This window comes from Pristis pectinata, chromosome 6, assembly GCF_009764475.1.
Source record: "Pristis pectinata isolate sPriPec2 chromosome 6, sPriPec2.1.pri, whole genome shotgun sequence".
Taxonomy (NCBI): Eukaryota; Metazoa; Chordata; class Chondrichthyes; order Rhinopristiformes; family Pristidae; genus Pristis; species Pristis pectinata.
Window position 1 is genome coordinate 31,437,456 of NC_067410.1, and position 16,608 is coordinate 31,454,063.

Sequence of the window (16,608 nt, forward strand, 5' to 3'; positions counted from 1 at the left end):
TTGTGACAAGATCTACATAAAAGAAAAGTTAAGCTCTTACAATGATTCTTGAAAGTCTGCATATTACCTTCATCAGTAGTTAGTGAGGTTTTCAATTACAAAGTCAGCTTTGGAACATTCCTTTTCCTCTGCTAATGCCTTTTTTCATTTGATATTACATGTTGTAACTTGGATATAGTGTTACATCAGCCTTATCGCAGGAGATGTTATCATATTATTTTGAGTTTTAGCTATTGAGTGCATGTATTACTGTGGACTCTGTTTACAAAAGATATCCTTTCACTCTTTTTATTGCTTTATTCTCTCAACACACCTATTCACAAAGCTGCAAATTACAATTTTTCATAACCTATTCTGCTTCCTTGTCCCATTCCCATTCTGGCATGTCAATGACAGTGTGAATAGAATAAATCTAAGAATCTAACATATGTTAGGTTCTTAGAGTAAATAATTCAGCTCTTTGAGCATGCTCTCCCGTTCAATACAACCACAGCTGAACCCTTTATTCATCTTCACCTTCTCAGTATTCTCATATCTGTGGATTCCCCTGGAAACCAAAGATCTATAGAATCCATCTGTGAGAATACACGGTGACTGTGCATCCACAGCTCTCTGGATAGAGAGTTCAAAAGATTCTTAACCCATTGAACGACAAGATTTTTCACTATCTTGAGGCTGGGATGATTGACCTCCAATAATCACAGTCATCTTCCTTTGTGGCAGATATTGATTTCAGCTCACTGATACCAGGCTCATTGATGTATCACACGCAACTAAATGCTGGCATGGTGTTAAGGCACTCATTCTCACCTTATCTCTTCAATTCAGCTCTTTGGTTCATGCTTGGACAAGGTGGTGATCATGAATTCCACCACTGGCAATGCTTCATAGTTTCTGAGAACATCAGACATGCTTCCATTTTAGTTGATGTGCCTGATATTCCTACAAGGTATCTTAGGTGATTGTTTTTTATTTTTTTAAATCTTAGAAAATGCATTCAGGAGAGAAGTTAGGAAACACTTCCTCATGCAACAGACAGAAAGCTGCTGAGAGCTCTTGCACAAAAATCAGTAGATGCTATCTCAATTAATAATTTTAAAGTAGACATTGATGATTTTTTGCTACCCAATGGGATAAAAGGATAAGGAGCCATGGTAGGTAAAAAAGAGATGAGGTAAATAACAGCCTTAAATATATGTTGAACATGCACAATTTTATAAAATCTATGTTAACAGTGTTGTTGTTGATGTTAAGACACTCATTCTCACCTTATCTCATTCTCACCTTATCTCTATGACTTGTTTGTAATCCACGTGAACCATGGCATTATTAAGATGGTGGACAGGCTTTGTCACTCAGTTGCAGGAACAAACAACTGCAACTGTGTAACATAAACAGAAAATACTGGAAGAACTCAGTCGGTCAGGCAATGTCCATAGAGAGAGAAACGCTCAAATGGAAGGCCATTTACTTGAAAAGTTGACGCTGATTCTCTCTCCATGGATGCTGCCTGACCGATTGAGTTCTTCCAGCATTTTCATTTTCTGTTTCAGAGTTCCAGCATATTTAATATTTTGCTCCAGTGATGGGATCTGTTCCTTTCAGTGCAGCAACAGAGCATAAACTATGCCAAGGTAAGAAATATAAACTCTAATCCTTCATCTTTTTCAATAATTCTGGAAGTAGTCAGATTATGGACGGTATATGAAATAAAATCAGGAATTGCTGTGAACATTCATCAGGAAAGGCAGCATGTCAGGAAATAGAAACAGAATTGATGGCCTGGATTTTCTGACAGTAATGAAGATGAAATAATAAAGATTCATTGCCATTGTTTTGTGAAAGCAACTTTGGGATTTCTGTGCACAAGCCTGAAATTACTGTTAGTGATTCAACATTACTCAACAGGTTCTGCTCGAATATTTAAATCATAATGGAGCTCAGCAAGAGAGTGGCAGCTTGTGCTAATTGACCAAAATGCATGCAGATTTTTCCACTGAAAATTTTGCACCAGGTTGCTGATCGTGGCGGGAACATTTTCCTTTACCGTAAGAAGTTTTAACAGATGAGGAAGCCTGTGGGACTCCAGTGGCAGATTTTAAATAGCTTACTGATGTAAAATGATTTTCAGGATCCTGCAGCCAATTTAAAACATTTTAAAAATATTTTCAAGATTAAAATAAATCTCAAGGATTTGTTAAAATAGATTATTCTTGGCTGTGTATAAGTTTTCAAAAATTTTTCAATAGTTTTAAGAGTTTACCTATGGCTTTTCTCTCTAAGCAGTTCAAGGTTAATCTGGTGGACTGTCAGAATCGGAATCAGAATCAGAATCAGGTTTATTATCACTGATATATGTCGTGAAATTTGTTGTTTTGCAGCAGCAGTACAGTGCAAGACCTAAAAATTACTATAAGATACAAAAATAAATAAATAGTGCAAAAGAGGAATAACAAGGTAGTGTTCATGGATTCGTGGACCATTCAGAAATCTGATGGCGGAGGGGAAGAAGCTGTTCCTGAAACGTTGAGTGTGGGTCTTCAGGCTCCTGTACCTCCTCCCCGATGGTGGTACCATGAAGAGGGCATGTCCTAAATGGTGAGGGTCCTTAATGATGGATGCCAACTTCTTGAGGCACCACCTCTTGAAGATGTTCTCAATGGTGAGGAGGGTTGTGCCCGTGATGGAGTTGGCTGAGTTTACACCCTTTGCAGCCTCTTTCATTCCTGCACATTGGAGACTCCATATGGATGCAACCAGTCAGAATGCTCTCCACCGTACATCTGTAGAAATTTGCAAGAGTCTTTGGTGATATACCAAATCTCCTCAAACTCTTAATGAGGTAGAACCCCTGTTATCCCAATTTTAAGTTCCTACTCCTGCCTGCTGCAAAACCACACAGTGCCACAGATTAATTCTGTTAAAACGCGCTTATTAGCAGTATACTGCCAGGGAGAATTCTCCTGACTCTCATGTAGAGTCTTTATCGGAGGTCTCCACAATACAGAGCGGCAGACATCAATTTATACAGTCCTTGTCATACACACTTAATAAATGCGGCTCCACAAGTTTCGATCAGGCTCCTGAGATTCAAAGACAGACATCGCACTCATTGTTCAGTATAATTGATTTACAATCAAGAGATTCAAAGACAGGCATCACACTCATTGTTTAAGACAAACCTCACACTCACTGTTTAATACAACCATCACCCTTATTGTTTAGTATAATTGGCTTGCAATCAAGTTCCGGACACAGTAATTACCACCTAGTCCTGAGTCAGGGGTTTGCTTGCGTGGTATTTTTTCATTAGTTATATGTACAGTCACAATTTCTTAACCCTTTACTTCCTCACCGCTGGCATGCCTTCTTCATGACCGCATAAATGTGTTGGGCCCAAGACAGATCCTCTGAGATGTTGACAACCAGGAACTTGGAGAGCGGCTCATCCTTTCCACTGCTGACCTCTAAATGAGGGCTGGTGTGTGTTCTCCCGACCTCCCCTTCCTGAAGTCCACAATGAATTCTCTGGTCTTGCTGACGTCGAGTGCATGGTTGTTATCGCGACACCACTCAACCAGCCGATCTGTCTCATTCCTGTATGCCTCCTCATCTTAGCCTGCTGTTACTTTTATTTTCTGATTTTGTGGATGGGCCTAATCTTGAGATCCTCGTTTGATGTTTTTTTCATGCCTGGATGATGTACCGAAGATAAAGGGCACAGTCTGAAAAACCTGTGTTTTATCAGAGTCCACACTGGGAGCATTAGTAAAATCAGTGTGCAGCTTCTCGCTATGGCAGCAGTGAGTATTGCAAACAGTACAACCCAGGCCAATGCTCCAAGTCCGTGACCTCTCATCAGAAGGTGTGAAATGTTATTGACCTGAAGGATTTAGGTCCGGGGATTGATGCTTATATAAAGTCAGACAGTAAAATGCCACGGTGTGAGGGATCTGAGCCCTCAGATGCAGTCACAGAATTATTGTCGTGCAAAATGACATGACTGTAAATGCAAATTTTTGCAAAGTTGCACTAATTGACTGTCCATAATTCTTGGAGTTACATACAAATCATGTTCTGACCGGCCCCATGATTGGAGCACTTCCTTAACGGGGTGCTTCTCAACTGAACTACTGCTGGATGGGGTAATTGGATAGTTTAGTCATAGTCATGAAGAGTGCCCAAGAGAGACGTTAGATTTCATAGAATCATAGAATCATAGAAAGTACAGCACAATACAGGCCCTTTGGCCCACAATGTTGTGCCGACCTTTAAACCTCGCCTAAAATTATCTAACCCCTTCCCACCACATATCCCTCTATTTTAAATTCCTCCATATGCTTATCTAGCAATCTCTTGAATTTGGCAATGTACCGCCTCTACCACCACCCCAGGCAGCGCATTCCATGCCCCAACCACTGTCTGGGTAAAAACCTCCCTCTGATATCTCCCTTGATCTTCCCACCAATTACTTTAAAGCCATGCCCTCTTGTATTGAGCATTGGTGCCCTGGGAAAGAGGCGCCGGCTGTCCACTCTATCTATTCTTCTTAATATTTTGTATACCTCTATCATGTCTCCTCTCATCCTCCTTCTCTCCAAAGAGTAAAGCCCTAGCTCCCTTAGTCTCTCCTCATTATCCATACTCTCCAAACCAGGCAGCATCCTGGTAAATCTCCTCTGCACCCTCTCCAATGCTTCCACATCCTTCCTATAATGAGGGGACCAGAACTGGACACAATACTCTAAGTGTGGTCTAACCAGAGTTTTGTAGAGCTGCATCATTACCTCACGGCTCTTAAACTCGATCCCACGACTTATGAATGCTAACATCCCATAAGCTTTCTTAACTACCCTATCCACCTGTGAGGCAACTTTCAGGGATCTGTGGATATGAACCCCCAGATCCCTCTGCTCCTCCACACTACCCAGAATCCTGCCATTAACTTTGTACTCTGCCTTGGAGTTTGTCCTTCCAAAGTGTACCACCTCACACTTCTCTGGATTGAACTCCATCTGCTACTTCTCAGCCCAGCTCTGCATCCTATCAATGTCCCTCTGCAATCTTCGACAGTCCTCCACACTATCCACAATGCCACCAACCTTTGTGTTGTCTGCAAACTTGCCAACCCACGCTTCTACCTCCTCATCTAAGTCATTAATAAAAATCATGAAAAGCAGAGGTCCCAGAACAGATCCTTGTGGGTTCCCTGATGTTACATGCATGAGGCTAACACCAGGAAAGATGATTGGAGCATTCAGACCCAACAACGATTATCCCACTCCTGCTCCAAAATTAATATAGAAGGCCTCATTTGAATAATGGGCAGAAATCAGGCCCATCATCACATGTGAACTGATGTCATCAATGTTTTCTACTAGGGTTTATTGTCAAATTTATTGTCAGATGCACATGTACATGTATGCACAAGTGCAATGAAAAACTTACTTGCAGCAGCATCACAGGCACATTGCATCATATAAGCAGCGTTCACAAGAAAAACAAATTATGCACAATTTTTACAAGAAAAACACAATTAAAACAAAAAAAAAACGAAGTCTACTTTAGTGCAAAGCAATCAGAGTGGTCGTAGTGTTGCTAAAGTGTAGTGGTGATTCGGGTTTTGACAGTTGGTTCAAGAACCAAATAGTTGAAGGGAAGTAGCTGTTCCTGAACCTGGTGGTGTGGGACTTCAGGCTTCTGTACCTCCTGCCCCATGGTAGCTGCGAGAAGGCTTGACAAGGTAGATGCAGAGTTGATGTCTTTCCTGGGTGTCTCTTGAGAACCAGTCTCAATCTCAACATAAGAGGTTGCCCTTTCAGGAAAAAGATGAAAAGAAATTTCTTCACACAAAGGTTGATGAATCTTTGGAATTCTATACCTGAGAGGGCATTGGAATCTCAGTCACTGAGTATATTCAAGACATAGATTGATAACTTTTAAGAAATTAATGAAATCAAGGAATCAGGGGTTAATGCAGGAAAGTGGTGCTGAGATAGAAGAGGAGTCATGAACTTATTAAATGATGAAGCAGACATGGGAGGGCAAGTGGCTTACTCCTACTCCTACTTCCTATATTCTTGTTGATTCCCCAAACAAAAATGTCTTTAACTGGTGCATGGACAAGTGTGCTCCCTTCTGCCAAGGGTTCTTTTCCTGCTTGTAGACACATTGCTTCTTTTTCACAGATCTATGTTCTAATATGGCAGTGTATCGTCACTGCTGCATATCTAGGATTCTTTGTGTGTAGAGCCCCGAAGTTTGAGTGTATGCCACTAGTTAGTTTCCAATTGCATTTTATCAAATTAATTTAATGATGTGTAAAAAACATGCACTTTAGCATTGAATCATGCACAATATCTATGTTTCACTGACCACAGGTAAGTTATTAGATATTTCCAGCATTTTCTGTTTTCATTTCAGAATTCTGGCATCTGTGGAATTTTGCTTTTGTATATGTAGTAAGATAATTTGCCAAAGTCTACAGAAGTGTTTACAATTAAAATTCCTAGCTACCAAGGATTTGCTAATATATGTGAAAAAGAGTATGGTAGTCACCTTCTATGTCTCAGTTATTTATGGAAACAATATGAATTAATTCACTCTGTTTGCTGACATATTCACTGTTTCATTGCAATACATTGCTGAAAAACAAATGAATTTCCCTAAAACTGAGGAAAATTCAGACAAGGACATTATGCAGATTTCCAAGCAGGTTTTAGAACTGTGCTTCAGCACACTTTGTGCCATGTGTACCTCCTCTAAGTGGAACCAGTTGTTGGAAACAAATCCATGTAATCTGGAAGATCATCTGTAACTTTTCCACAAGATACTGCAAGTTGTTTGCTAATATTGTTTCACCTGGTACATTAGATCAGTTGGGAGATAATGTGAGATTCACATGGAAGTTTTTTTTGCTGTTTCAAAACAGTAGGTAATATGACACCAGAAAGCTGAAGTGGCTGAGTTACAAAGTTTTGTTGATAACATTGAATAGGCAAAAACATTAGCGCCACATCTGGTTCTGGTCTCCTGAACTTACAGAGTTTAATGGTTCTAGTGATGAGGAACTTTAGCTCCAAGGTAAGGCTAGAGAAGATGCAAAAAGGTTGAGAGGATAAATAAAAGAATGTGGATGCTGCAAATCTGAAGTAAAAATAGAAAATCTTGGAAATACTCAGCAGGTCAGGCAGCCTCTAGAGAGAAAAACAAAATTAACATTTCAAGTTCTGATGAAAAATCATCGATCTGATATGTTACTCAATTTCTCTCCCCGTAGACACTGCCTGAACTGCTAAGTATTTCCAGCATTTTCTGTTCTTACTGAAGACTGAGAGGAGAGTTGGTAGAGGGGTACAAGATTGTGACTGGTTTACACTAGGAAAATAGTTTTCCTCAGAAGAGATGGTACAAAGAACACAGGGTGTGAATTAAAGTGATTGACAAAAGATACAAGAGGAACATGAAGAGAAACTTATTTTCAACAGTCAGTGATGGTGAGCTGGAACTCACGCCCTGTAAGGGTAATGGAATCACAACCAATCAGGGAACTGATTAGACACCAGAGGGATAATAATTTACAGGACTATGGGAAAGAAATGGGGGAATAGAATTGAATAGATAGCCCCATAGGGGGCTGCCAGGAACTCAGTGGGCAAAATGACTTTCATCTGTGGTGCAGCCATATCATGATTCTTAATATATAAAGAAAATAATGATTCCATGGGAGCCTATGGCCTAACTCCAACTATTTGTGTTTTAATGGCTGCTGTGGACAGGGCTGGTGGAAAGGTTGATCAGTGCTCTCATTTTATCACTGAGGATATCTTGATTTGTTATCTTCCCCATAAATAATCTCTTCACTGTTTTCTATTGAACTGGCAACATATGAAATAGAAATGTCGGTAACTATAATTGGTGGATCAGTATATTAGAGAAATTTGAAAAAAATCCACTATAGCTTCTGGGAAATAGAAAGAAGATAATTCAACTTTGGGTTTCAACTTTATCAAGGACATCATAGATATGAGCAGGAATAGGTCTTGCATCTGTCTTCCCCTGTTCCAAACATATATTAATGGACGTAATTAAATCATATGTAATAGGTTAATCTTTCTTAACTCTATGTCCCATGTGTGTACGTCTCTATTTTGTTTGTTTTGTCCCCTTCAATACCACACACAATTCACTCTAAGTTTACTCGCTTTCAGATCTCTGCCACTTTTTGGTTATCATCGGGGAGACAGAGTTGTTTTTTGATCTTCATTCTCAGTGATGGAAGTGTCCAATTTTGCACAGCACTTCCACTGCTGATATGGGTGAGACAACAAACTCTCAGAGTGATACTAAGATAAAGTCATTTTGTTTCAGTTTGTAGCCTATGTACATTTATCACCATATGTATAGAGGTTTCAATGGTCCTGTCCATGAGGTAGCAGAACCTAAAGAAAGAATACAAGTTAATTATAACTTTTAAATACATAGTGAAATTATGTAGGGGGCCAAATCTTGCAAGGGCCTGGCACTACTCAAAGGAGACAACAACCTCTTAAAGGGGGGATGCATCCTAGCTGCATAAAGTAGTGGGAACTTTTTGAAATGTGAATGTAAGCTGTGATACTTTGAGGAATGGGTGCACTAACTTCTAATGATATTCTGGAAGTCTTGGTGGCAGGTGTGGACAGAAAGAGACATATTGCATTGATGGAAGGCAACATTTCTTTCAGACGTAGGTTTGGAAGACAAAATTTATTCAAATTTTAGTCAACTTTAGGAAACCTCCAAATTCACACACAATTATACCAAAAACTTATCTTTTAGTTGTCCATAATCCTTTTTAATAACACTGGTGGAAAGATCCTCAAGTTCAATGAATGTCATGTTCAGCTGTCCAATGTTTAGGGATGATATTGGCTGGAATGCACAACTGGAAAATCAGATCAGTGAATCACATTGTTTTTTTACCATTATATGCCCATTGTCTACACTTCTGGTTGTCATTAGTGCATGTACTAACCATACCATGGTAGTAATCTTCACACATCTCATTAGAAATATACACCTGCATTTCAAACTTCATTTTTAACATTAGATGGCCACATGGTACCAAAACAAATAGGCACCACACAGTCAAATTTAGTACCTAATATTTTATAAAGTTAATCTGGCCATCAGTTTTGTTAAACAAGGTGGAATCAACTTTTTTTCAGAAGTAAATTTAAGGATTGTATTTACAAAATAACAGCAAAAATAAATAGCTATTGGGATGTCAAAGTAGTCAATTGGAAGAATTTACAGAAATTGAAGAAAAGTACTTTCTTGTTCAAAAACAATCAACTACAAAAAAGAGGTATCTTTGGGATTAATTTCTTTACCCAATTTGTAACATTAAATGATAATGCATATCTGGTGATAACCATCAAGACAAAACTGTAGAATTATGCCTTTAAAGAGGATTAAGGAGGCATGCATATTTTGGGAAGGAAGTTTTAATTACTCAGTTTGGTAGACTTGTAAGACTTGTCCTCAAACAAAAGGTTTTCAGGGCAACTACTAACCACTGCCTCACCCCCACCCTCCGCCACCCCGTTGAACTAGTTCTTTCATTCATAATATTGGGTTTTGTTTTCACCTGAATTTCTTTGTTACTTGCACATGTCCTACATATATTGTCCATAGGCATGTCCATTGATAACTGCTCTCAGAAGTTGCAGATCATCCAAGGGTTTCTGGCAGAGCAACCCATTCCAGTATGTGAATTCCTCCAGCCATGTATTCCTAATTCCTCATCAGTGGAACAGAATTTTTATCTGCAGTTTGTGCCCATGTTTGGGTCTAGTGTCTCTGTAATTTATTGGTTTCATTCTAAGACTGACAAATGGAGTTTGTTGTGAATGTGGACTAATTACTTGAGAAAAAATGTTCTCAGTGCAAGTTCATCTGTTTGATTTATAAAAGTGTGATTCTGTAACTTTCAATCAATTGATTGCTTTGTGTATTTCTTTCACAAAATTCAGTTTTCATTCGGTGTCGATCTGGGCTTCTTGATTAGCTTGTTTTTCAAAATGTGTAGCAGACAAAATCACATTGTCAATTGCTTCTTTTGTCAGCATCACCATCCTAACTTGGAACTACATGCCTGTCTTTCCATGGTCTCTTGGTACAAATCCTGGAACCCTCTGCCCAACAGTACAGTGGGAGAACTCTTTCCAGACAGTCTGTAATGGGTCCAGTAGATTGCTTGCCACCAGTAACAAGAGCAAACAAGGGCAAGCAGCATGTGGTGGTCTTGTCCATGGCACTTACACCCCATAAATGATTTTTTATAATGTCATCTAGCAGCTGAGCACAGTGGAACTTGGGAAGGTAAAGAAAAAAGAAATCTCCAAACAGTTTAACTTTTGTACAGAGAAGTAATTTCAGAAAGATACTTTTTTAATAGAGTCTGCTGAGGTATTTTCCAGTCAAATGTCAAACGCCTAAGCAGAATTGTTTAAGTATGTCTGTTAAAAGTCTCATTGAATGAGGCCAAAGTTTCTTCGCTCAAGTTCCACAATTAACTAGAAGCAGGTGGGAATTAAATTTAGGGAGGGAGCATAATAAGGGGTCAAATATCCTGCATTATTAAGAATTTCATGCTTAAATAGAAACTTCCATTGATTGATGCTCCTAGCTCCTGTTAAGAGCAAAATTGTCCTTATTTTAGATGCTTCATTGACAAGGAGATCTTTGAGGATATTTTACTCCCATTGCTAATATACTCTATAACATTTTTCTTTATGTCAAAAGCCACTTCAGGATAAACAGTAAGAAATCTTCGATCAAACTAAGTCTGTAAAAGTCAGTATAATAATAATTACTGACCAGCTCAGTGCAGACTTATTAATCATGCTCACTGACATCAACATCTCCAAATATTGGGCCAGAAGTTGCTGAGAAGTACCGCCAGTTTTGTGTCAAATTGCCCACATTATCTCTGTGTAAAATGGAGACACAAGAGACTGCACATACTGAAAAGTGGAGCAAAAACCAATCTTCTGGAGGAACTCAGTGGGCCAAGCAGCACCTGTGGAAAGAAAGAGATAGTAGATATTTCGGTTCGAAACCCTGCATCAGGATGTTGATTATACCCTTGCCCCCACAGACGCTGCTTGACCCGTGGAGTTCCTCCAGCATTTGTGGATTTTCTCTATGTAGATGTCATCAAGGCTGGTTTCCAGCACAAAAGTGGAAGTCCAGAACATTCTGGCTGCTCTCCACTGGGGATCTGCTGATCATGCTCTGAAATTAGACTGAATGCAAACTTGATGAAATCTGCTAATACTTACTTTGTGGAATCTGCCCATTGTTGCACTGCCAGGCCAAACTTTGTGCAGCTTCAGTGACTCCATTCATTTCAATGGAGAGAAAGCACTGTGAGAGACAAGGGTAACTATTAGTTAATTTATATGTTTGAAATTTGTTGATTTTAGTTAATAGCTTTTTAATTGTTTTTATGTGTTTTATTTTAAAACAAAACATTTTAATTATTTCATTGATTGTTCATAGTTTTTGAATGTTTCTGAATGTCAGGACAATCAGAAATATTCAAAAGTCCTTGACACTTTACAGAGCCAACATTGGATAGAGGCATGGCTTTGCTGGCTTTTAAAGATCTTTCCAGCTGCTTCACTGGGAAAAGATTCACCTTTGTGATGGCATTAATTTGTGCAAAGTCCTCAGACTGAGAGTCTCATGATTTAGGATGGAGAAGGTACTTCCTAGTGAGTTAACACTGGCAGATCCACAAAAGGTAGATGCTTTCTTACTGCTTAAGTTAGCAGCAAGTGTGAGTCGCTTACTGTTGGCAGCAAGTTCTGGCAAAATAATATTAATAGTTTATTATGTGGGTTTTGTAAAAGGTAATCAATTACTTACAGATATGTATAGCTATGATAAACTCATGCTAAGGTTGTTTATCACGGCAATACATATCTGTAGTCCTTTCTAATGGCAATAGGTACAAGTAGGAGCAGACAATTTAGAAGTTTGACAATTTAGAATTCAGAACATGAGCTAGTTGCAGTCTTTATAATTTTAAATAGTTGTTCAAGGATAAATACTAATTACAGGGTATTGCTGAACACACAATATTTCACACAATATTTTAGTTTTGTGTGGTGTAATTGTAAAGCCTTTGTAAGACATAAACTGTGTTCAATTCCATATATCAATCTTTAGAAGGAAAGATTATTCATGGAGGGTATTGTTATTAGGATGGTATTCAAAATCATGAGTGAGATCATGCAAACTGGGCCTGTATTCACTGTAATTAAGAAGACTTAAGTGGAATTTTGATCGAAGTTTTAAGGAATAGAAAGGGAATTAACAAGCTAAATAGAAAAACTATTTCTGCTAATTGGAAAACACATAGTCTAAAAAGTAGAACCAGACTTTTCACATATGATGTTGCGAGCCTGCCCTGTGGAAGGGAGGTAGAAGTTTAAAAGCCTCTTCTGCTGAAACTAATTGATATTAGATCTAGTATTCACTTTAAATTTGTGATTTATATACTTCTGCTAACAAAATATATTAAAGGACATTGAATTACATCATAGATAAGACAAGATCTCATTTGAATGGTACAACAGGTTCAAGGATAAGAGAAGATAAGATCTTTATTAGTCACATGTACATCAAAACACACAGTGAAATACATCTTTTGTGTAGAGTGTTCTGGGGGCAGCCCGCAAGTGTCGCTACGCTTCCGGCACCAACATAGCATGCCCACAACTTCTTAACGCAAGGTCAACTCATTCTCATGGTTCTCATGGTTCTTTGGAGGAGAATCATTTTATTTGCTGCCTAGCAAAGAAAATCAGATGAGCAGAGAGAGTACATCATGGTTTCTTAACTTTGAAAACAATGTGAAAGCTTTTCATATTCTATCCACATCAATTTGTGGATTAATTTTCAATTAAGAAAGAACAATAGAATATTAAAATATAAGGAACTCCATTCTTTATTTGCGATTTAGCCAAGAGAGTATTTTTGGTCTGTGACTTAATTGAATAAGAAAATGTTTCTAACTGACAGCATCAGGAGAACCCTCACTTGGACTACATTATTATCACAAATGATGCACTACTTTTGCATGGCCTACATGGTGAGAAGTTTAACGATCATGTTATTACTGTTTTACTCTTTTGGAAAAAGAATTTACAGAAGCAAGGATTATTTTATTTTTATTCCGCTTAAATATCCTGTGTAAATGGGTGACTGTACTGGAAACCACTATTCTCACTAAAGTAATGACTCTATTTTCATATTCTGTTAAACTTGACTTAGCTGCCTTATTTGTCTGACCAGCATCCTTAATTAACAATAGTAAAATTAGTATATAAAGTTGATTATCACATTGTTCTTTGTGGGGCACACAAGTGTGCAAATTGGCTGCTATACTTTCTTCTGCAGAAAACAGTGACTAGTAGCTTGTGGATATGTAAGGGCACTTGGGGCATTTGAAGTTGTGGAAACCGTGATGGAAAGCCATCATCTAACTTGGTATGAAGATATACTTCTCAATGGGCTGCGAACTTAAGTCCAGCCAAATGAGCTGGGTAAAAAATGTGTCTGACCTTTTTGGCCTGACTGGGATATACTGAGTGCCTGTGATTCAGTAGAAAAGTGCTGAGTGTGAGAAATTCAGACGATAAATGCATTGGAGTGGAAATGAACAAATGCTTTTTGATAATTTCCAACAGCTATGCACATTGCAATGCAACCCATTTTGAATAATGAAAAACATCAGTATAACAGTGGTATGTTTTATTTTGTGAAGTATGTCAGAAGTCTGGACTTGGGTTATAGCACAGAGGGGAAATATAATTGTATATATGGTAATTGGCTTAGGTCAAACGTACCGGAAAGCATTGCCAGTAAACTATCCAAGGCTTATTATTGCATGTTTTTTTTTGCTGCCACCTCTGTGGGTAGAGAATATCTCTCATGTTCCTCATTTATTATAGGGCTGACCCAACATCAGTCTACAAAAATATTCCATATTTCAATAGACTTGACATAATTAAGTACACTTGGAAAGAAACTTATTTATGGATGCGGTAGGTGGAATAAAGTTGTACACGCAACAGAAAGGAAGTAATTTTATCAATCATAACCATTTTTCCTCACAAACAAGTCAATGTATAATAATAGGTATCTTTGGCAGGAGACAGGATGAAGTGAACAATAGGGTACTGCTTTTTTGCAATGCTGCATTTGTGCTCCATTTTTATGGTTAATGAGGCAGTTTAGCAAGTCAAAGTAAACCACGTATTCCGTGACCAAATTACATGATAATCCCAGTTCAAATATAACTAAACAGAAATGATAACACATTCTCATGTCAGTAGAGGAGCTTTGTGATCTTTACTCCACATAGCAAAAATGTATAAGTTTGCATTCCGACACAAGGTGTAAAACTGTTAGTTAAGTATCAGTGTTAGAGAAAACAAACCTATTACTGCCTTTAATTATAATATTCAGATGATTAATTATTGAGCTGAGACTTTTTGCTGCTGAGACAAACTGTTGAATAATTGCAATAGAACCATTGACAGTCCTCCACAATGTGCTATCTATAGCAACATCGAGATAGAATTACATTAGTTGCCATATTTAGCATTAGTTTTTGACTAGAAATTAAACCACCTGTATCCAAGCGTAATACATTTCATGGCTAATTTTGTCATGGGTGATGTATATTCCAGTCTTCTTAAGTCAAGGTTTTGGCACTTTGGCAAGAGCCCATTATGTTTGTGTTTCTAGTGGATGCTATCACTGGTTCTGAAATATTTTCTGGCTATCTATTAGCCACATGACTTACCTTGTGCAAACTCAGAAGAATATATGACAAAGCTCAATTAATATTAAATATTCTAGTCAATTTAAAATAAGATTTAAAATCAGTAAATAAAATAATCTATGACAGGACTGATATCCCTTCCATCAATTCAATGCTCCATCACTATTGAAATAGTTCTTCATGATCCTATTAGATGTTATAAAGAGATTACTTTACATATCTTGTCCCAAAGTTCTTATGATTTTTTTCCCTCAATGTGTGATAAAAATCTTTCATATTTTTGATCGATGTCGAGAATGAACAGACACCGCCATGTGTTGATTTAGTTAACTTATCCTTTCCCTGACCACATTATCGGAATCCCCAATATGTGTTGTTTAGAGTTAGTTAGTTGGGCACCATAGGTAGCACAATCCTTGCTCTGTAATGTGTACATCCATAATTCTTGAATGTGGCCAGATTCTAGATCTGCAAAATGAAAGGCAGTATCAGAAATGTGGAACTAATAAGGCTAGAGTTGACTGGAATCTTTTAATGCAATTGGGCAAACACTGCTACTCATTTATGTAACTTTGTATCCATGTAGAAGAACAGCTCATCTGAATTTCCTGTCTTTACACATTCACCATTGGTTGAATCAGAAATGCTTAAGACTTGAGCTCACCTGCTTAAGCACTGAGAAGTTTACAGCCTCAGAGACCATCCAAACTTTGTAGATTTATTACTCCAGTTTTCTAGTGACAATCTTCTCATGGCTTGGGACCTTTAGAAATGTTGTTGCATCTGACACATTGTGCAGGAGGAATGACAAAATCATCTCTAAAGGCAGGAGGAGAGGTCCTTCTGGGTGCTGTGTCATTTGCTTCAGGCATTGATAGGCCAGGCATTGGCCTGCATTACATGCTAGAGACAGGGACAAAAGCAATGACTGGCCTGCTGCTCTCTTCACAGTTTTGTCACGGGAAGGGTTCAGCCTGAACATACCCGATATGGAGCCCTGGACCAGAAGAAATGGAGCTGCAGATTGCAAAAGTCAAAAGCAGTGCTGTTTGGATTAATCATACTTTGAAATGGCAGGGACATCAGAGGTGCTCACCAACATGCTGTCTTTACTAACACAGGAGACTGTACAATTTCAACAGTGAATGAACAGATCGCAATCATTTCTGCAGAACATTCCCTGTAGGACTGTGATCTCAATGAGTAACAGACCAGAACATGAACATTATGTTTTTTTAATGTTAATACAACTAATAACTGAACAGAAACAGGTTTCCTTGTACAACAAAGCACAAAGCATTGAACATTCAATTATGGTATAAAAATAGCAAGGGCCAGACCATATTACATTTGTGGCCAAAAACAGAGCAGTCAAGGTGTAGACATATAATGGAAGATATTAAGCAGTCTGCTTGGAAACCTGTTAATACATTTTGAAACTTAATTAAGGCCAAAAATGAAATAGGCCTGTAAGAGTGTCATAGACTTGAAAAATAAAAGTGTGCCATGAAACTGTATCCATTTTTGGCAAGGTCAAAAACACTTTCAATGTGTTAACTAAATGAACAATAATAATTATTATAGCAGTGTCAAAGATCTGTTTGTGTCAGTTGCTTGAATCAGAATAAATGTAGCATCAAACTGCTTACAGCAATTTCAGATGATGTAACAAACAGTCTGGATAAGGGAGAACCTGTAAATGTAGTGGATTTGGATTTCCAGAAGGCATTCAATAAGAAGCAACATATGAGGTCACTGTGCAAAGT